Below are 22,193 nucleotides of genomic sequence, written 5' to 3'. Positions count from 1 at the left end.
GGCGGCACCCACTAAGGATGGGGAGCCTAGTGGGAGATGGCCATGGGCCCCTCCCAGGGGGGGAGGCGGTTAAATGCCCCTCCTACTAATTTCCCGGGGCCGGATATCCGCGACGGCGGATAGAGAGTGTGGGGATGGGGGAAGAGTCCACGCTGTCCTTCCTACAGAGACCTCATACGGGAACTCGGACGACCCTTAAGATGGCGTCGAGTAGAAAGGGGGCCCCCACCACGACAAGGGAAGTTACAGTTGGCAATGAGGGTACAGTCCTCTGCGCATGCGCCGCTCACACCGTGAGGGCGGGAGTCTTGTAGTAGGGATCTGACACCGGTTAAGACCTTGCCGTTGGCCCTTAATGCTAGGATGTACAATTTGAGTTAGAGTGTATGCATTTTCAGGATGTTAGCCAAAAGTACATGACTGCATCGAAATGTAATAAATGACAAATTGTACATTATGCATAATGATGAAACTTTTATTTAATGTTTTAAATTTTGTTTCATATTTTAATAAATACGGCCGGGAGGGTGACTCCCTCCCGCCTTCCAAAAGTTCAACTATTGTCCGACTTCCCATTCTTGGGGAAACGTGTTGGGAGGGGGTGGCGGGCATCCCGGCCATATGGAAAGGGGCGACCACTCGGTCCCCCCGAACGTATGGATGGGTGCCCCGAACCTCCCGGGAAACCATTTTGGGCGGGGTGGGCGTAGCCCGGCTGGTATGCCCGAAGCGGCGTAGCCGGGGTGCGCCTTCCCCCGCCCAAGAGGGGTTGTCCTAGACACCTCAACGGAAGACGACCACGCCCCGTAGGCGTACCGGGGACGGGTACACGCCCTCCCGCAGAAGAATAAAGGAGCGGGAATCCAGAGGAGCGTCCTCTTGTTCCTCGGATCGGAAGGCTGCACCACTCGTTGACCGTGAGCCCTCGACGGAACAAGCAGCAATTTTGACCCACCCACCAGCCCCTTATGGCAAATGTTTGGAGAAATAAAGTCTTGCAGAGAGATGGAAGTATAGGCCTTTTTTCCTTGATAGAAAGAATGAAGGAATGTTGAGAATAAAGATTGACCTTTTGCAGAGATGTCTACTTGCAGGAAAGAGCAATTGATGGCACAGTAGGATGATGTCGAGTTTTTCTTTCCTTAGTAGGTAAACAACTGTCGTATTTATTTGTCGGGCGGTAAGGTCATGATCGGTGAGCAGTAATTTCAAGGTCCCTAGAGTGGGGCGCCACCCACAATGGATGGGAGCGCCCGGGGGAAGACGGCCATTGGTCCCTTCCACCGGGAGGCGGCACCCACTAAGGATGGGGCGCCTAGGGGGAGATGGCCATGGGCCCCTCCCAGGGGGGGAGGCGGTTAAATGCCCCTCCTACTAATTTCCCGGGGCCGGATATCCGCGACGGCGGATAGAGAGTGTGGGGATGGGGGGAGAGTCCACGCTGTCCTTCCTACAGAGACCTCATACGGGAACTCGGACGACCCTTAAGATGGCGTCGAGTAGAAAGGGGGCCCCCACCACGACAAGGGAAGTTACAGTTGGCAATGAGGGTACAGTCCTCTGCGCATGCGCCGCTCACACCGTCTGGTAGTAGGGATCTGACACCGGTTAAGACCTTGCCGTTGGCCCTTAATGCTACGATGTACAATTTGAGTTAGAGTGTATGCATTTTCAGGATGTTAGCCAAAAGTACATGACTGCATCGAAATGTAATAAATGACAAATTGTACATTATGCATAATGATGAAACTTTTATTTAATGTTTTAAATTTTGTTTCATATTTTAATAAATACGGCCGGGAGGGTGACTCCCTCCCGCCTTCCAAAAGTTCAACTATTGTCCGACTTCCCATTCTTGGGGAAACGTGTTGGGAGGGGGTGGCGGGCATCCCGGCCATATAAGATCGGCTACAATTTCAGAACTTAACCTTTAGAATTTCTTCCATGTCAGTTTTATAAATAGGTGGCGTATTTTGGTGTCACTATTGCCCTTTCACATATTTATTATCGCTACCCCTTTGATATCTTTGCTATAACTCTCGTCCTACATTAGCGCTGGTGCAAACACTTCAAATTATTATACCCTGGCTCTCTCAGTCATACCATTCATGCACTTGAAACTCACTTTACCAATAAAAGAAGCAAATAGAAAAATAAAACAAAAGTGCTTGCTGGATTAGGCAAACACACTTCATAAAACTGCATTTTCTTTTCTATTCTCCACGTGTTACAAGCTTAACTGCTCCCTGTGTAATTTCTCTTAGCCTGCTGTCCCAGGAAGAGAATTTTATCTACAGGCTCTTTCTGTGTTTTTTTCCTAGTCTTTCTTTCCCTTTTCTTAGATTTGTAACTGTTCCTTTACGTGCTCTATTTAGGCGCCATTAATCTCATTTGAGCTCCTTGTACCTGCTGCTGTTTTCTCCATACCTCATACTGCCTTTTCCCTCTTTCTCTCTTTCTCTGAGGTTGGTGGCTACTTTCCAAAGCTTCTGATGCCCCAATGTTCCTTCATCTTGTTGTCAGACGTGAATTGGAAAAGCAACCAAATTAACAAGCCTTTACCACTCATACCTGGCAGAGGTTTATACTTTAATTCAATGAGCTAAGAAAAGCGTGTTGTGGGGCCCCTACGAGCCATGGTGCTTGCTTCATCATAATTAGGCACGCAGTCATTAGCCACAGCTCTGATCACGGGTCACTGAGGTCAGTTTCAATAATTCCTCAAAAACCTAACCATGCAGTCCCCCCTAACTGTGTAGTTATCTTGCTTTACTGCTGTTAGTGTGATTAGCTGGGAGGAGCTCACGGCAGCATCCTCCCTATAAAAGTGTAGATGGACAGCTCCTTAACTCTTTCTTGCCTCACATATAGATGGCTTGAGGAGGTACAAGGGTGATGCAGGTCTACTAGACAGAATAGAAGATCTGCGCCAGGTGTGTTTCTCTGCATTGGTGTCCCATCACAGGCCCACAAGTGTATGTATGATCTTTGACTCCTGGCAGTTCACAAGCAGGCGGCCAGGAAACGGTTTCAGCCTATCAACCACTGAGGAGACAAAGCCTTTGTATAAGGAATGAGGAAGCAATGAACACATTCAGCCGATCACAGGAGTTCCCTGAGTGTTCCGAACTATAAATTCTCCATGTCACTGTATGTTATTGAGCCCAAGTAGCTGGCCGTGATCGTATAGTGGTTAGTACTCTGCGTTGTGGCCGCAGCAACCTCGGTTCGAATCCGAGTCACGGCATTGTGGTTGGCAATGTCAAGGCAGTTGGGTTTTTCTTTTACAGAATTACCAAATGTACCAGTTGTTTTTGTAAAATGTCTATTAAAAACAGATCCTTTAAAATATTTAAACGATCGAACGACAAATTATTTAAACACACATGATTATAAGATGTAGCCTTATTTTTGTTTTTAGGAGAGAATGTGCCTGCTGAAAAAAACATTATTTTTAAAAAGTGCATTGCAGAATATCAGGAATTTGCTGTGGAACACCTTGAAAACTTTCATGCAGAATATTTGCACAAAACTTGCAGTCAGTTGTTGTGGCCGAGTGGTTAAGGTGATGGACTAGAAATCCATTGGGGTCCCCCGCGCAGGTTCGAATCCTGCCAACAACGAGAAACTTTTTAACATCGGCTACAATTTCAGAAGTTAACCTTTAGAATTTCTTCCATGTCAGTTTTATAAATAGGTGGCTTATTTTGGTGTCACTATTGCCCTTTCACATATTTATTATCGCTACCCCTTTCATATCTTTGCTATAACTCTCGTCCTACATTAGCGCTGGTGCAAATACTTCAAATTATTATACCCTGGCTCTCGCAGTCATGCCATTCATGCACTTGAAACTTACTTTACAAATAAAAGAAGCAAATAGAAAAATAAAACAAAAGTGCTTGCTGGATTAGGCAAACACACTTCATAAAACTGCATTTTCTTTTCTATTCTCCCCGTGTTACAAGCTTAACTGCTCCCTGTGTAATTTCTCTTAGCCTGCTGTCCCAGGAAGAGAATTTTATCTACAGGCTCTTTCCGTGTTTTTTTCCTAGTCTTTCTTTCCCTTTTCTTAGATTTGTAACTGTTCCTTTACGTGCTCTATTTAGGCGCCATTAATCTCATTTGAGCTCCTTGTACCTGCTGCTGTTTTCTCCACACCTCATACTGCCTTTTGCCTCTTTCTCTCTTTCTCTGAGGTTGGTGGCTACTTTCCAAAGCTTCTGATGCCCCAATGTTCCTTCATCTTGTTGGCAGACGTGAATTGGAAAAGCAACCAAATTAACAAGCCTTTACCACTCATACATGGCAGAGGTTTATACTTTAATTCAATGAGCTAAGAAAAGCGTGTTGTGGGGCCCCTACGAGCCATGGTGCTTGCTTCATCATAATTAGGCAAGCAGTTATTAGCCACAGCTCTGATCGTGGGTCACTGAGGTCAGTCTCAATAATTCCTCAAAAACCTAACCATGCAGTCCCCCCCCTAACTGTGTAGTTAACTTGCTTTACTGCTGTTTGTGTGATTAGCTGGGAGGAGCTCACGGCAGCATCCTCCCTATAAAAGTGTAGATGGACCGCTCCTTAACTCTTTCTTGCTTCACATACAGATGGCTTGAGGAGGTACAAGGGTGATGCAGGTCTACTAGACAGAATAGAAGATTTGCGCCAGGTGTGTTTCTCTGCATTTGTGACCCATCACAGGCCCACAAGTGTATGTGTGATCTTTGACTCCTGGCAGTTCACAAGCAGGCGGCCAGAAAACGGTTTCAGCCTATCAACCACTGAGGAGACAAAGCCTTTGTATAAGGAATGAGGAAGCAATGAACACATTCAGCCTATCACAGGAGTTCCCTTAGTGTTCCGAATTATAAATTCTCCATCGTATCGTGGTTAGTACTCTGCGTTGTGGCCGCAGCAACCTCGGTTCGAATCCGAGTCACGGCATTGTGGTTGGCAATGTCACGGCAGTTGGGTTTTTCTTTTACAGAATTACCAAATGTACCAGTTGTTTTTGTAAAATGTCTATTAAAAACAGATCCTTTAAAATATTTAAACGATCTAACGACAAATTATTTAAACACACATGATTATGGGCCAGATGTATCAAAAGATAGTTTTGCGATTTTTTACTGAATCGCTATTTGAGATGCACAAAATTATTCTCCACAGGTGCAGGGGAAGCCTCCCCGGGCCCTCCGGACCCCGTCACGGGCACCCTGCCACGCGGCAGGACCCAGGACGGAGCCGGGGTGGGGAGGCCGCCCTCCCCGGGGCCCTCAGGGGCCCCGGACGGAGCTCCTGAAGCCAGCCAAGCCACGGGAGTCTCCCCGGGCACAACGGAACCTCGTCCCAGGCCTTCGGCAGTGGGACAGGAGGGCACTCGGCCATGCCATCGGACTGGAGCCCCGGACGCCCGGGGGAGGACTACTGTTAAAACCATGGAGCCCGCCCGGGGCAATCGGCCATGCCATCGGGCTCCAGCAATGGACACCCAGGAGAAGAATACCGGCAAAATCATGGAGCCCGTCCCGGGTACTCGGCCATGCAGTGGAGAAGTGTGGCTCAATGGTTTGAGCGGCAGACCCTGATGCAGAGGTTTAGCACGGGACCAGGGTTCAATTCCTCGCCTCGGCGGGTCTTGGGCTCAAAATTCCACGGACCCGATAATTCTCGCCTCAGTGCCTATTCCAATGATAAATTTACATTTTACATGCCGCCGGCCTGGAGCCACGGACGCCCGGGGAGGACTACCGTGAAAACCATGGAGCCCGACCTGGGCACTCGCTTATGCCGTTGGCCTGGAGACCCGGATGCACGGGGGGGGACGACTGCCCGGGATGCATGGAGCCCGTCCTGGACACTTTGACATGCCGTCGGCCTGGAGCCACGGATGCCCGGGGAAGGACTACTGCAAAAACCATGGAGCCCAACCCGGGCACTCGGCCATGCCATCGGACTGGAGCCCCGGACGCCCGGGGGAGGACTACTGTTAAAACCATGGAGCCCGTCCGGGGCAATCGGCCATGCCATCGGCCTCCAGCGATGGACACCCAGGGGAAGAATACCGGGAAAACCATGGAGCCCGTCCCGGGCACTCGGCCATGCAGTGGAGAAGTGTGGCTCAAAGGTTAGAGCGGCAGACCCTGATGCAGAGGTTTAGCACGGGACCAGGGTTCAATTCCTCTCCTCGGCGGGTCTTGGGCTCAAAATTCCACGGACCCAATAATTCTTGCCTCGGTGCCTATTCCAATGATAAATTTACATTTTACATGCCGCCGGCCTGGAGCCACGGACGCCCGGGGAGGACTACCGTGAAAACCATGGAGCCCGACCTGGGCACTCGCTTATGCCGTTGGCCTGGAGACCCGGACGCACGGGGGGACGACTGCCCGGGATGCATGGAGCCCGTCCTGGGCACTTTGACATGCCGTCGGCCTGGAGCCACAGACGCCCAGGGGAGGACTACCGTGAAAACCATGGAGCCCGACCCGGGCACTCTGCCCATGCCGTTGGCCTGGAGACCCGGGGACAACTGTCCGTCGTCCTGGAGCCACGGTTGCCCGGCGGAGGACTACCGTGAAAACCATGGAGCCCAACCCAGGCACTCGGCCATGCCATCGGACTGGAGCCCCGGACGCCCGGGGGAGGACTACTGTTAAAACCATGGAGCCCGTCCGGGGCAATCAGCCATGCCGTCGGCCTGGAGCCATGGACACCCAGGGGAAGAATACCAGGAAAACCATGGAGCCCGTCCCGGTCACTCGGCCATGCAGTGGAGAAGTGTGGCTCAATGGTTAGAGCAGCAGACCCTGATGCAGAGGTCTAGCCCGGGACCAGGGTTCAATTCCCCGCCTCGGCGGGACTTGGGCTCAAAATTCCACGGAGCTGATAATTCTCGCCTTGGTGCCTATTACTATGATAGAGTCCCACTCTGCAACTCTGGGCAATAGCTTGCTTATTCTCCACAACGCTAAGGATGCCTGGCCTCCAACTTTGGGGTGCCCAGGAGTGGACACCTCACAGAGAAAGCCAGGATGGGTTACACAGCGGTATTCATACAAGCGCCTTGAGACCCTTGCGGATGAGTAGTGCGCTATACAAGTATCAATTTACATTTTACATGCCGCCGGCCTGGAGCCACGGACGCCCGGGGAGGACTACCGTGAAAACCATGGAGCCCGACCTGGGCACTCGCTTATGCCGTTGGCCTGGAGAACCGGAGGCCCCGGGGGACGACTGCCCGGGACGCATGGAGCCCGTCCTGGGCACTTTGACATGCCGTCGGCCTGGAGCCACGGACGCCCGGGTGAGGTCTACCGTGAAAACCATGGAGCCCGACCCAGGCACTCTGCCCATGCTGTTGGCCTGGAGACCCGGACGCCCCGGGGGGGGCGACTGCCCGGGACGCATGGAGCCCGTCATGGGCACTTTGACATGCCATCGGCCTGGAGCCAAGGTCCCCCGGAGGAGGACTACCGTGAAAACCATGGAGCCCGACCCGGGCACTCTGCCCATGCCGTTTGCCTGTAGTCCAGGGGGACGTCTGCCCGGGACGCATGGTGCCCGTCCTGGGCACTCGCTTATGCCGTTGGCCTGTAGACCCAGACACCCGGGGGACGACTGCCCGGGGCGCATGGAGCCCGTCCTGGGCACTTTGACATGCCGTCGGCCTGGAGCCACAGACGCCCAGGGGAGGACTACCGTGAAAACCATGGAGCCCGACCCGGGCACTCTGCCCATGCCGTTGGCCTGGAGACCCGGGGACAACTGTCCGTCGTCCTGGAGCCACGGTTGCCCGGCGGAGGACTACCGTGAAAACCATGGAGCCCAACCCGGGCACTCGGCCATGCCATCGGACTGGAGCCCCGGACGCCCGGGGGAGGACTACTGTTAAAACCATGGAGCCCGTCCGGGGCAATCAGCCATGCCGTCGGCCTGGAGCCATGGACACCCAGGGGAAGAATACCAGCAAAACCATGGAGCCCGTCCCGGTCACTCGGCCATGCAGTGGAGAAGTGTGGCTCAATGGTTAGAGCAGCAGACCCTGATGCAGAGGTCTAGCCCGGGACCAGGGTTCAATTCCCCGCCTCGGCGGGACTTGGGCTCAAAATTCCACGGAACTGATAATTCTCGCCTCGGTGCCTATTACTATGATAGAGTCCCACTCTGCAACTCTGGGCAATAGCTTGCTTATTCTCCACAACGCTAAGGATGCCTGGCCTCCAACTTTGGGGTGCCCAGGAGTGGACACCTCACAGAGAAAGCCAGGATGGGTTACACAGCGGTATTCATACAAGCGCCTTGAGACCCTTGCGGATGAGTAGTGCGCTATACAAGTATCAATTTACATTTTACATGCCGCCGGCCTGGAGCCACGGACGCCCGGGGAGGACTACCGTGAAAACCATGGAGCCCGACCTGGGCACTCGCTTATGCCGTTGGCCTGGAGAACCGGAGGCCCCGGGGGACGACTGCCCGGGACGCATGGAGCCCGTCCTGGGCACTTTGACATGCCGTCGGCCTGGAGCCACGGACGCCCGGGTGAGGTCTACTGTGAAAACCATGGAGCCCGACCCAGGCACTCTGCCCATGCTGTTGGCCTGGAGACCGGGACGCCCCGGGGGGGGCGACTGCCCGGGACGCATGGAGCCCGTCATGGGCACTTTGACATGCCATCGGCCTGGAGCCAAGGTCCCCCGGAGGAGGACTACCGTGAAAACCATGGAGCCCGACCCGGGCACTCTGCCCATGCCGTTTGCCTGTAGTCCAGGGGGACGTCTGCCCGGGACGCATGGTGCCCGTCCTGGGCACTCGCTTATGCCGTTGGCCTGTAGACCCAGACACCCGGGGGACGACTGCCCGGGGCGCATGGAGCCCGTCCTGGGCACTTTGACATGCCGCCGGCCTGGAGCCACGGACGCCCAGGGGAGGACTACCAAGAAAACCATGGAGCCCGACTCGGGCACTCTGCCCATGCCCTTGGCCTGGAGACCCGGGGAACAACTGCCCGGGACGCATGGAGCCCGTCCTGGGTACTCTGCCAATGCCGTTGGCCTCATGGGGATGGGTACCCCGGAGGCCCGGGGGAGGTCTGCCCGGGACCCATGGAGCCCTTCCCGGGTGCTTTGCCAATGCCTTTGGCCTCCTGGAGATGGGTGCCCCGGTCACCCAGGGGAGGACTGGCCGGGACCCGTGGAGCCCGTCCTGGGCACTTTGACCTGCCGTCGGCCTGGAGAAGGGAGCGCCGGACATCCGGGGGAGGACTGCCCGGGACCCATGGAGCCCGTCCTGGGCACTCTGACCTGCCGTCGGCCTGGGGAAGGGAGCCCCGGACGCCCGGGGGAGAACTGCCCGGGACCCGTGGAGCCCGTCCTGGGCAATTTGACATGCAGTTGGCCTGGAGGAAGTAAGCCCCGGGTGGCCTAGGGAGGTGTTTCCCAGGCATAGCCTATCTGGTCCCCATGGCAGAGAGCCACCAGCCTTGGAGGGGTGTCTGGGCGTACCCTGCCCCTAGTAATCCGGAGGGAAATTACCCCCCTTTCTTGTAATCCGTGCACGCGAGGTGACAGAGGGGACCCAAGGCGTGAAAGAACCCGACCTCATGGAGCCCTCGCTGGGATCCGGGAGCAAATGGCACCTCATCGGGACTTCCAGGGAAGCCCGGCCATCTGGTCGCCCCATTGGAAAGCATTGCGTGCGACCAGATGGCTGGGATCGAAAGTGCTTCCCACCCCGAGCCTTCGCGGTAGGGTTCCCGCCTGCCTGCCCACGCAAGGCAGGGCTCAGGGACACCGGCTGGGCCTCAGGCGCGGGGTGGACCACCAGAGCTCTCGGGCCCGGACGCCTGGGGGAGGACTGCCCGAGACCCATGGAACCCGTCCCGGATACTTTGCCATGCCGTTGGCCCGGGGAAGGGAGCCCCGGACGCCCGGGGCCCGTGGAGCCCGTCCTGGGAACTCCGGCATGCCGTTGGCCCGGGGAAGGGAGCCCCAGATGCCCGGGACCCGTGGAGCCCGTCCTGGGCACACTGACAAGCCGTTGTCCCGGGGAAGGGAGCCCCGGACGCCGGGGACTCGTGGAGCCCGTCCTGGGCACTCTGGCATGCCGTTGGCCCGGGGAAGGGAGCCCCAGATGCCCGGGACCCGTGGAGCCCGTCCTGGGCACTCTGACAAGCCGTTGTCCCGGGGAAGGGAGCCCCAGACGCCGGGGACTCGTGGAGCCCGTCCTGGGCACTCTGGCATGCCGTTGGCCCGGGGAAGGGAGCCCAAGATGCCCGGGACCCGTGGAGCCCGTCCTGGGCACTCTGACAAGCCGTTGTCCCGGGGAAGGGAGCCCCGGACGCCGGGGACTCGTGGAGCCCGTCCTGGGCACTCTGGCATGCCGTTGGCCCGGGGAAGGGAGCCCAAGATGCCCGGGACCCGTGGAGCCCGTCCTGGGCACTCTGACAAGCCGTTGTCCCGGGGAAGGGAGCCCCGGACGCCGGGGACTTGTGGAGCCCGTCCTGGGCACTCTGGCATGCCGTTGGCTCGGGAAAGGGAGCCCCGGATGCCCGGGACCCGTGGAGCCCGTCCTGGGCACTCTGACAAGCCGTTGGCCCGGGGAAGGGAGCCCCGGACGTCCGGGGCCCGTGGAGCCCATCCTGGGCACTCTGACAAGCCATTGGCCCAGGAAAGGGAGCGCCGGACACCCAGCGGAGGACTGCCCGGGACCCATGGAGCCCGTCCTGGGCAATCTGACCTGCCGTCGGCCCGGAGAAGGGACCGACGGACGCCCGGGGGATGAATGCCCAGGACGCATGGAGCCCATCCTGGGCACTTTGACATGCCATCGGCCTTGAGACCCGGGGGACGACTGCCCGGGACGCATGGAGCCCGACCTGGGCACTCGCTCATGCCGTTGGCCTGGGGACCCGGGGGACGACTGCCCGGGACGCATGGAGCCCGACCTGGGCACTCGCTCATGCCGTTGGCCTGGAGACCCGGGGGACGACTGCCCGGGACGCATGGAGCCCGTCCTGGGCACTTTGACATGCCGTTGGCCTGGAGGAGGGAAGCCCCGGGTGGTGTTACCCAGGCATAGCCCATCTGGTCCCCCTGGCAGAGAACCACCAGCCTTGCAGGGGTGTCCGGGCATACCCTTACCCCTAGTAATCCGGAGGAAAATTACCCCCCTTTCTTGCAATCCGTGCACGCGAGGTGACAGAGGGGACCCAAGGCGTAAAAGAACCCAACCTCATGGAGCCCTAGCTGGGATCCGGGAGGCGAATGGCACCTCATCGGGACTTCCAGGGAAGCCCGGCCATCTGGTCGCCCTATTGGAAAGCATCGCGGGTGACCAGATGGCCGGGATGGAAAGGACTCCCAGCTCCCCATCCATCCCAAGCCTTCGCGGTAGGGTTCCTGACTGCCTGCCCACGCAAGGCAGGGCTCTTGGACCCCGGCTGGGCCTCAGGCGCAGGTTGGACCAACGGAGCTCTAGGGCCCGGACGACCTGGGGGAGGAATGCCCGCGTCCCGTGGAGCCCGTCCTGGGTACTTTGACATGCCGTCGGCCTGGAGGTGGGTGCCCCGGACGACCGGGGGAAGCTGCCCGGGACCCATGGAGCCCGTCGTGGGTACTTTGACATTCCGTCGGCCTGGAGGTGGAAGCCCCTGACGCCCGGGGGGAGGTCTGCCCGGGACCCATGGAGCCCGTCCTGGGTACTTTGCCAATGCCGTTGGCCTCATGGAGATGGGTGCCCCGGACGCCCGGGGGAGGTCTACCCGGGACCCATGGAGCCCTTCCCGGGTACTTTGCCAATGCCGTTGGCCTCATGGAGATGGGTGCCCCGGACGCCCGGGGCAGGTCTGCCCGGGACCCATGGAGCCCTTCCCGGGTACTTTGCCAATGCCGTTGGCCTCATGGAGATGGGTGCCCCGGACGCCCGGGGGAGGTCTGCCCGGGACCCATGGAGCCCATCCTGGGTACTTTGCCAATGCCGTTGGCCTCATGGAGATGGGTGTCCAGGACGCCCGGGGGAGGACTGTCCTGGACTCATGGAGCCCGTCCCGGGCACTCTGCCATGCCGTCGGCCTGGAGGTGGGAGCCCCGGACGCCCGGGGGACGAATGCCCGGGACGCATGGAGCCCGTCCTGGGCACTTTTCCGTGCCTTCAGCCTGGAGCCCCCAGACACCCAGGGGAGGACCACCATGAAAACCATGGAGCCCGACCTGGGCACTCTGCCATACCGTCAGCCTAGATGGAGCCCCGGACGCCCAGGGGACGAATGCCCGGGATGCATGGAGCCCGTCCTGGGCACTTTTCCGTGCCTTCGGCCTGGAGCCCCCAGACACCCAGGGGAGGACCACCGTGAAAACCATGGAGCCCGACCTGGGCACTCTGCCATACCGTCAGCCTAGATGGAGCCCCGGAGGCCCAGGGGACGAATGCCCGGGACGCATGGAGCCCGTCCTGGGCACTTTTCCATGCCTTCGGCCTGGAGCCCCCCAGACACCCAGGGGAGGACCACCATGAAAACCATGGAGCCCGACCTGGGCACTCTGCCATACCGTCAGCCTAGATGGAGCCCCGGACGCCCAGGGGACGAATGCCCGGGATGCATGGAGCCCGTCCTGGGCACTTTTCCATGCCTTCGGCCTGGAGCCCCCAGACACCCAGGGGAGGACCACCATGAAAACCATGGAGCCCGACCTGGGCACTCTGCCATACCGTCAGCCTAGATGGAGCCCCGGACGCCCAGGGGACGAATGCCTAGGGAGGTGTTGCCCAGGCATATCCCATCTGGTCCCCATGGCAGAGAACCACCACCCTCGGAGGGGTGTCCGGGCGTACCCTTCTCTCTAGTAATCCGGAGCAAAATTACCCCCTTTTCTTGTAATCTGTGCACGCGGTGTGACAGAGGGGACCCAAGGCGTGAAAGAACCCGACCTCATGGAGCCCTAGCTGGGATCCGGGAGGCGAATGGCACCTCATCGGGTCTTCCAGGGAAGTTCGGCCATCTGGTCCCCCCCATAGGAAAGCGTTGCGGGCGACCAGATGGCCGAGGGAATCTGGGCGATCAGATGGCCGAGCATTGAGGTGAAGCCGCCTGGACTCTTCCCCACCCCGTCCCGGGACGAATGCCCAGGACGCATTGAGCCCGTCCTGGGCACTTTTCCATGCCGTCGGCCTGGAGCGCCCCGACACCCAGGGGAGGACCACCCTGGAAACCATGGAGCCCGACCCGGGCACTCTGCCATGCCGTCAGCCTGGATGGAGCCTCGGGCGCCCGGGGGACGAAGGCCCGGGACGCATGGAGCCCGTCCTGGGCACTTTTCCATGCCGTCGGCCTGGAGCGCCCCGACACTCAGGGGAGGACCACCCTGAAAACCACGGAGCCCGACCCGGGCACTCTGCCATGCCGTCAGCCTGGATGGAGCCCCGGACGCCCGGGGGACGAATGCCCAGGATGCATGGAGCCCATCCTGGGCACTTTTTCCATGCCATTGGACTGGGGCGCCCCAACACCCAGGGGAGGACCACCGTGAAAACCATGGAGCCCGACCCGGGCACTCTGCCATACCGTCAGCCTGGATGGAGCCCCGGGCACCTGGGGGACGAATGCCCGGGACGCATGGAGCCCATCCTGGGTACTTTGCAACGCCGTTGGCCTCCTGGAGATGGGTGCCCCGAACGCCCGGGGCGGGCTGCCCGGGACCCATGGACCCCGTCCTGGGAACTTTTACATGCCGTCGGCCTGGACGTGGGTGCCCTGGACGCCCGGGGGGGGAGGCCTGCCCGGGACCCGTGGAGTCCTTCCAGGGTACTTTGCCGATGCCGTTGGCCTCATGGAGATGGGTGCCCCGGACGCCCGGGGGAGGTCTGCCCGGGACCCATGGAGCCCGTCCTGGGTACTTTGCAATGCCGTTGGCCTCCTGGAGATGGGTGTCCCGGACGCCCGGGGGAGGACTGTCCCAGACTCATGGAGCCCGTCCTGGGCACTTTGACATGCCGTCGGCCTGGAGAAGGGAGCGCCGGACACCCAGGGGAGGACTGCCCGGGACCCATGGAGCCCTTCCCGGGTGCTTTGCCAATGCCGTTGGCCTCCTGGAGATGGGTGCCCCGGTCGCCCAGGGGAGGACTGCCCGGGACCTGTGGAGCCCGTCCTGGGCACTTTGACCTGCCATCGGCCTGGAGACCCGGGGGACGACTGCCCGGGACGCATGGAGCCCGTCCTGGGCACTTTGACATGCCGTTGGCCTGGAGGAAGGAAGCCCCGGGTGGTGTTACCCAGGCATCGCCCATCTGGTCCCCCATGGCAGAGAACCACCAGCCTGGGAGGGGTGTCCAATGGTACCTTGCCCCTAGAAATCCGGAGGAAAATTACCCCCCTTTCTTGTAATCTGTGCACACGAGGTGACAGAGGGGACCCAAGGCGTGAAAGTACCCGACCTCCTGGAGCCCTCGCTGGGATCGGGGAGGCAAATGGCACCTGATAGGGACTTCCAGGGAAGTTTGGCCATCTGGTCGCCCTATTGGATAGCATTGCGGGAGACCAGATGGGCGAGGGGAAAGGTGCAACCTGGTGGCCGGGACCGAAAGGACTCCCTGATTCCCACCCCGAGCCTTCGTGGTAGGGCTGCTGCCTGCCCACGCCGGCAAGGGCTCGGGGACCCCGGCTGGGCCTCAGGCACGATGAGGACCACCGGAGCTCCAATGCCCGGACGCCCGGGGGGACGACTGCCCGGGACACATGGAGCCCGTCCTGGGCACTTTGACATGCTGTTGGCCTGGAGCCACGGACGCCTGGGGGGAGCACTAGCGTGAAAACCATGGAGCCCGACCCAGGCACTTTGCCCATGCCGATGGCCTGGAGACCTGGACGCCCCGGGGGACGACTGCCCGGGACGCATGGAGCCCGTCCTGGGCACTTTGACATGCCGTCGGCCTGGAGCCACGGACGCCCGGGGGGGAGGTCTACCATGAAAACCATGGAGCCCGACCCGGGCACTCTGCCCATGCTGTTGGCCTGGAGACCCGGGGGACAACTGCCCGGGACGCATGGAGCCCGTTCTGGGCACTTTGGCATGCCGTCGGCCTAGAGCCACGGACGCCCGGGGGAGGACTACCGTGAATACCATGGAGCCCGACCTGGGCACTCACCCATGCCATTGGCCTGGAGACCCGGGGGACGACTGCCCGGGACGCATGGAGCCCGTCCTGGGCACTTTGACATGCCGTCGGCCTGGAGCCACGGACAGCCAGGGGAAGAATACCAGGAAAACCATGGAGCCCGTCCCGGGCACTCGGCCATGCAGTGGAGAAGTGTGGCTCAATGGTTAGAGCGGCAGACCCTGATGCAGAGGTCTAACCCAGGACCAGGGTTCAATTCCCCGCCTTGGCGGGTCTTGGGCTCAAAATTCCACAGACCCGATAATTCTCACCTCGGTGCCTATTCCAATGATAAATTTACATTTTACATGCCCCCGGCCTGGAGCCACGGACGCCCGGGGAGGACTACCGTGAAAACCATGGAGCCCGACCTGGGCACTCGCTTATGACGTTGGCCTGGAGACCCGGACGCCCCGGGGGATGACTGCCCGGGACGCATGGAGCCCGTCCTGGGCACTTTGACATGCCGCCGGCCTGGAGCCACGAACGCCCAGGGGAGGACTACCGTGAAAACCATGGAGCCCGACCCAGGCACTCTGCCCATACCGTTGGCCTGGAGACCCGGGGGACAACTGCCCGGGACACATGGATCCCGTCCTGGTCACTTTGACATGCCGTCGGCCTGGAGCCACGGACGCCCGGGGGAGGACTACAGTGAATACCATGGAGCCCGACCTGGGCACTCACCCATGCCGTTGGCCTGGAGACCTGGGGGACTACTGCCCAGGACGCATGGAGCCCGTCCTGGGCACTCGCCCATGCTGTTGGCCAGGAGACCTGGACGCACGGGGGGACGACTGCCCGGGATGCATGGAGCCCGTCCTGGGCACTTTGACATGCCGTCGGCCTGGAGCTACGGATGCCCGGGGGAGGACTACCATGAAAACCATGGAGCCCAACCCGGGCACTCGGCCATGCCATCGGACTGGAGCCCCGGACGCCCGGGGGAGGACTACTGTTAAAACCATGGAGCCCGTCCGGGGCAATCGGCCATGCCGTCGGCCTGGAGCCACGGACACCCAGAGTAAGAATACCAGGAAAACCATGGAGCCCGTCCCGGGCACTCAGCCATGCAGTGGAGAAGTGTGGCTCAATGGTTAGAGCGGCAGACCCTGATGTAGAGGTCTAGCCCGGGACCAGGGTTCAATTCCCCGCCTCGGCGGGTCTTGGGCTCAAAATTCCACGGACCCAATAATTCTCGCATCGGTGACTATTCCAATGATAAATTTACATTTTACATGCCGATGGCCTGGAGCCACGGACGCCCGGGGAGGACTACCGTGAAAACCATGGAGCCCGACCTGGGCACTCGCCTATGCCGTTGGCCTGGACACCCGAACGCCCCGGGGGACGACTGCCCGGGATGCATGAAGCCCGTCCCGGGCACTCGCCCATGCCGTTAGCCTGGAGCCCTGGACACCCAGGGGAGGAATACCGGGAAAACCATGGAGCCCGTACCGGGCAATCAGCCATGCCATCGGCCTGGAGCCCCGGACGCCCGGGGGACAACTGCCCGGGATGCATGGAGCCCGTCCTGGGCACTCCGCCATGCCGTCGGCCTGGAGCCCTGGACACCCAGGGGAGGACTGCCGTGAAAACCATGGAGCCCGTCCCGGGCAATGGGCCATGTCGTCGGCCTGGAGCCCTGGACACCCAGGGGAGGAATACCGGGAAAACCATGGAGCCCGTCCCGGGCACTCGCCCATGCCGTCGGCCTGGAGCCCTGGACACCCAGGGGAGGAATACCGGGAAAACCACCTTCCCTGCCCGACTTGCGCTAGATGGCGCTCCAACATAAGGAATGTTCCAACACCTTCCCTGCCCGACTTGCGCTAGATGGCGCTCCAACATAAGGAATATTCCAACACCTTTACTGCCCGACTTGCGCTAGATGGTGCTCCAGCATAAGGAATATTCCAACACCTTTCCTGCCCAACTTGCGCTAGATGGCGCTCCAACATAAGGAATATTCCAACACCTTCCCTGCCCAACTTGCGCTAGATGGCGCTCCAACATAAGGAATGTTCCAACACCTTCCCTGCCCGACTTGCGCTAGATGGCGCTCCAACATAAGGAATGTTCCAACACCTTCCCTGCCCGACTTGCGCTAGATTGCGCTCCAACATAAGGAATATTCCAACACCTTTACTGCCCGACTTGCGCTAGATGGCGCTCCAACATAAGGAATATTCCAACACCTTTCCTGCCCAACTTGCGCTAGATGGCGCTCCAACATAAGGAATATTCCAACACCTTCCCTGCCCAACTTGCGCTAGATGGCGCTCCAACATAAGGAATGTTCCAACACCTTCCCTGCCCGACTTGCGCTAGATGGCGCTCCAACATAAGGAATATTCCAACACCTTCCCTGCCCGACTTGCACTAGATGGCGCTCCAACATAAGGAATATTCCAACACCTTCCCTGCCCAACTTGCGCTAGATGGCGCTCCAACATAAGGAATGTTCCAACACCTTCCCTGCCCGACTTGCGCTAGATGGCGCTCCAACATAAGGAATATTCCAACACATTCCCTGCCCAACTTGCGCTAGATGGCGCTCCAACCTAAGGAAAGAATAGTTTTGGAATTTTCAAATTGCGTTTCGGTATTTACAGAATCGCAAAACGATTGTTTGATACATCCGGCCCATGGCAAGCATGCAAAAATTGCATTGGCCAGCATGACAAAATTTGCTTGAGGGCCATGGGCCAGATGTATCAAAAGATAGTTTTGCGATTTTTTACTGAATCGCTATTTGAGATGCACAAAACTATTCTCCACAGGTGCAGGGGAAGCATCCCCGGGCACTCCGGACCCCGTCACGGGCACCCTGCCACGCGGCAGGACCCAGGACGGAGCCGGGGTGGGGAGGCCGCCCTCCCCGGGGCCCTCAGGGGCCCCGGACAGAGCTCCTGAAGCCAGCCAAGCCACGGGAGTCTCCCCGGGCACAACGGAACCTCGTCCCAGGCCTTCGGCAGTGCGGCAGGCCGGGGGACAGGAGGGCACTCGGCCATGCCATCGGACTGGAGCCCCAGACGCCCGGGGGAGGACTACTGTTAAAACCATGGAGCCCGTCCGGGGCAATCGGCCATGCCATCGGCCTCCAGCAATGGACACCCAGGAGAAGAATACCGGCAAAACCATGGAGCCCGTCCCGGGCACTCGGCCATGCAGTGGAGAAGTGTGGCTCAATGGTTTGAGCGGCAGACCCTGATGCAGAGGTTTAGCACGGGACCAGGGTTCAATTCCTCGCCTCGGCGGGTCTTGGGCTCAAAATTCCACGGACCCGATAATTCTTGCCTCGGTGCCTATTCCAATGATAAATTTACATTTTACATGCCGCCGGCCTGGAGCCACGGACGCCCGGGGAGGACTACCGTGAAAACCATGGAGCCCGACCTGGGCACTCGCTTATGCCGTTGGCCTGGAGACCCGGACGCACGGGGGGACGACTGCCCGGGATGCATGGAGCCCGTCCTGGGCACTTTGACATGCCGTCGGCCTGGAGCCACAGACGCCCAGGGGAGGACTACCGTGAAAACCATGGAGCCCGACCCGGGCACTCTGCCCATGCCGTTGGCCTGGAGACCCGGGGACAACTGTCCGTCGTCCTGGAGCCACGGTTGCCCGGCGGAGGACTACCGTGAAAACCATGGAGCCCAACCCGGGCACTCGGCCATGCCATCGGACTGGAGCCCCGGACGCCCGGGGGAGGACTACTGTTAAAACCATGGAGCCCGTCCGGGGCAATCAGCCATGCCGTCGGCCTGGAGCCATGGACACCCAGGGGAAGACTACCAGGAAAACCATGGAGCCCGTCCCGGTCACTCGGCCATGCAGTGGAGAAGTGTGGCTCAATGGTTAGAGCAGCAGACCCTGATGCAGAGGTCTAGCCCGGGACCAGGGTTCAATTCCCCGCCTCGGCGGGACTTGGGCTCAAAATTCCACGGAGCTGATAATTCTCGCCTCGGTGCCTATTACTATGATAGAGTCCCACTCTGCAACTCTGGGCAATAGCTTGCTTATTCTCCACAACACTAAGGATGCCTGGCCTCCAACTTTGGGGTGCCCAGGAGTGGACGCCTCACAGGGAAAGCCAGGATGGGTTACACAGCGGTATTCGTACAAGCGCCTTGAGACCCTTGCGGGTGAGTAGTGCGCTATACAAGTATCAATTTACATTTTACATGCCGCCGGCCTGGAGCCACGGACGCCCGGGGAGGACTACCGTGAAAACCATGGAGCCCGACCTGGGCACTCGCTTATGCCGTTGGCCTGGAGAACCGGACGCCCCGGGGGACGACTGCCCGGGACGCATGGAGCCCGTCCTGGGCACTTTGACATGCCGTCGGCCTGGAGCCACGAACGCCCGGGGAGAGGTCTACCGTGAAAACCATGGAGCCTGACCCAGGCACTCTGCCCATGCTGTTGGCCTGGAGACCCGGACGCCCCGGGGGGGGGCGACTGCCCGGGACGCATGGAGCCCGTCATGGGCACTTTGACATGCCATCGGCCTGGAGCCAAGGTCCCCCGGAGGAGGACTACCGTGAAAACCATGGAGCCCGACCCGGGCACTCTGCCCATGCCGTTTGCCTGTAGTCCAGGGGGACGTCTGCCCGGGACGAATGGAGCCCGTCCTGGGCACTCGCTTATGCCGTTGGCCTGTAGACCCAGACACCCGGGGGACGACTGCCCGGGGCGCATGGAGCCCGTCCTGGGCACTTTGACATGCCGTCGGCCTGGAGCCACAGACGCCCAGGGGAGGACTACCGTGAAAACCATGGAGCCCGACCCGGGCACTCTGCCCATGCCGTTGGCCTGGAGACCCGGGGACAACTGTCCGTCGTCCTGGAGCCACGGTTGCCCGGCGGAGGACTACCGTGAAAACCATGGAGCCCAACCCGGGCACTCGGCCATGCCATCGGACTGGAGCCCCGGACGCCCGGGGGAGGACTACTGTTAAAACCATGGAGCCCGTCCGGGGCAATCAGCCATGCCGTCGGCCTGGAGCCATGGACACCCAGGGGAAGACTACCAGGAAAACCATGGAGCCCGTCCCGGTCACTCGGCCATGCAGTGGAGAAGTGTGGCTCAATGGTTAGAGCAGCAGACCCTGATGCAGAGGTCTAGCCCGGGACCAGGGTTCAATTCCCCGCCTCGGCGGGACTTGGGCTCAAAATTCCACGGAGCTGATAATTCTCGCCTCGGTGCCTATTACTATGATAGAGTCCCACTCTGCAACTCTGGGCAATAGCTTGCTTATTCTCCACAACACTAAGGATGCCTGGCCTCCAACTTTGGGGTGCCCAGGAGTGGACGCCTCACAGGGAAAGCCAGGATGGGTTACACAGCGGTATTCGTACAAGCGCCTTGAGACCCTTGCGGGTGAGTAGTGCGCTATACAAGTATCAATTTACATTTTACATGCCGCCGGCCTGGAGCCACGGACGCCCGGGGAGGACTACCGTGAAAACCATGGAGCCCGACCTGGGCACTCGCTTATGCCGTTGGCCTGGAGAACCGGACGCCCCGGGGGACGACTGCCCGGGACGCATGGAGCCCGTCCTGGGCACTTTGACATGCCGTCGGCCTGGAGCCACGGACGCCCGGGGAGAGGTCTACCGTGAAAACCATGGAGCCCGACCCAGGCACTCTGCCCATGCTGTTGGCCTGGAGACCCGGACGCCCCGGGGGGGGGCGACTGCCCGGGACGCATGGAGCCCGTCATGGGCACTTTGACATGCCATCGGCCTGGAGCCAAGGTCCCCCGGAGGAGGACTACCGTGAAAACCATGGAGCCCGACCCGGGCACTCTGCCCATGCCGTTTGCCTGTAGTCCAGGGGGACGTCTGCCCGGGACGAATGGAGCCCGTCCTGGGCACTCGCTTATGCCGTTGGCCTGTAGACCCAGACACCCGGGGGACGACTGCCCGGGGCGCATGGAGCCCGTCCTGGGCACTTTGACATGCCGCCGGCCTGGAGCCACGGACGCCCAGGGGAGGACTACCAAGAAAACCATGGAGCCCGACCCGGGCACTCTGCCCATGCCCTTGGCCTGGAGACCCGGGGAACAACTGCCCGGGACGCATGGAGCCCGTCCTGGGTACTCTGCCAATGCCATTGGCCTCATGGGGATGGGTACCCCGGAGGCCCGGGGGAGGTCTGCCCGGGACCCATGCAGCCCTTCCCGGGTGCTTTGCCGATGCCTTTGGCCTCCTGGAGATGGGTGCCCCGGTCACCCAGGGGAGGACTGGCCGGGACCCGTGGAGCCCGTCCTGGGCACTTTGACCTGCCGTCGGCCTGGAGAAGGGAGCGCCGGACATCCGGGGGAGGACTGCCCGGGACCCATGGAGCCCGTCCTGGGCACTCTGACCTGCCGTCGGCCTGGGGAAGGGAGCCCCGGACGCCCGGGGGAGGACTGCCCGGGACCCGTGGAGCCCGTCCTGGGCAATTTGACATGCAGTTGGCCTGGAGGAAGTAAGCCCCGGGTGGCCTAGGGAGGTGTTTCCCAGGCATAGCCTATCTGGTCCCCATGGCAGAGAGCCACCAGCCTTGGAGGGGTGTCTGGGCGTACCCTGCCCCTAGTAATCCGGAGGGAAATTACCCCCCTTTCTTGTAATCCGTGCACGCGAGGTCACAGAGGGGACCCAAGGCGTGAAAGAACCCGACCTCATGGAGCCCTAGCTGGGATCCGGGAGGCAAATGGCACCTCATCGGGACTTCCAGGGAAGCCCGGCCATCTGGTCGCCCCATTGGAAAGCATTGCGTGCGACCAGATGGCTGGGATCGAAAGTGCTTCCCACCCCGAGCCTTCGCGGTAGGGTTCCCGCCTGCCTGCCCATGCAAGGCAGGGCTCAGGGACACCAGCTGGGCCTCAGGCGCGGGGTGGACCACCAGAGCTCTCGGGCCCGGACGCCTGGGGGAGGACTGCCCGAGACCCATGGAACCCGTCCCGGATACTTTGCCATGCCGTTGGCCCGGGGAAGGGAGCCCCGGACGCCCGGGGCCCGTGGAGCCAGTCCTGGGAACTCCGGCATGCCGTT

General features: G+C 60.2%; 2 non-coding genes across 2 annotated transcripts; both read left to right on the top strand.

Annotated features, from left to right (window-relative positions):
• Positions 1-3,175: 3,175 nt before the first annotated feature.
• TRNAH-GUG (transfer RNA histidin (anticodon GUG)) lies at positions 3,176-3,247 on the top strand. Its single transcript has one exon. It is a non-coding gene; the product is annotated as a tRNA-His (tRNA).
• Positions 3,248-3,542: 295 nt separating this feature from the next.
• Positions 3,543-3,623, top strand: TRNAS-AGA (transfer RNA serine (anticodon AGA)). Its single transcript has one exon. It is a non-coding gene; the product is annotated as a tRNA-Ser (tRNA).
• Positions 3,624-22,193: the final 18,570 nt, after the last annotated feature.

The sequence above is a fragment of the Lissotriton helveticus genome, chromosome 12, assembly GCF_964261635.1.
Source record: "Lissotriton helveticus chromosome 12, aLisHel1.1, whole genome shotgun sequence".
NCBI lineage: Eukaryota > Metazoa > Chordata > Amphibia > Caudata > Salamandridae > Lissotriton > Lissotriton helveticus.
Note: the sequence above shows the minus strand (reverse complement) of the source record. Positions and strands in the feature narration are given on the sequence as shown.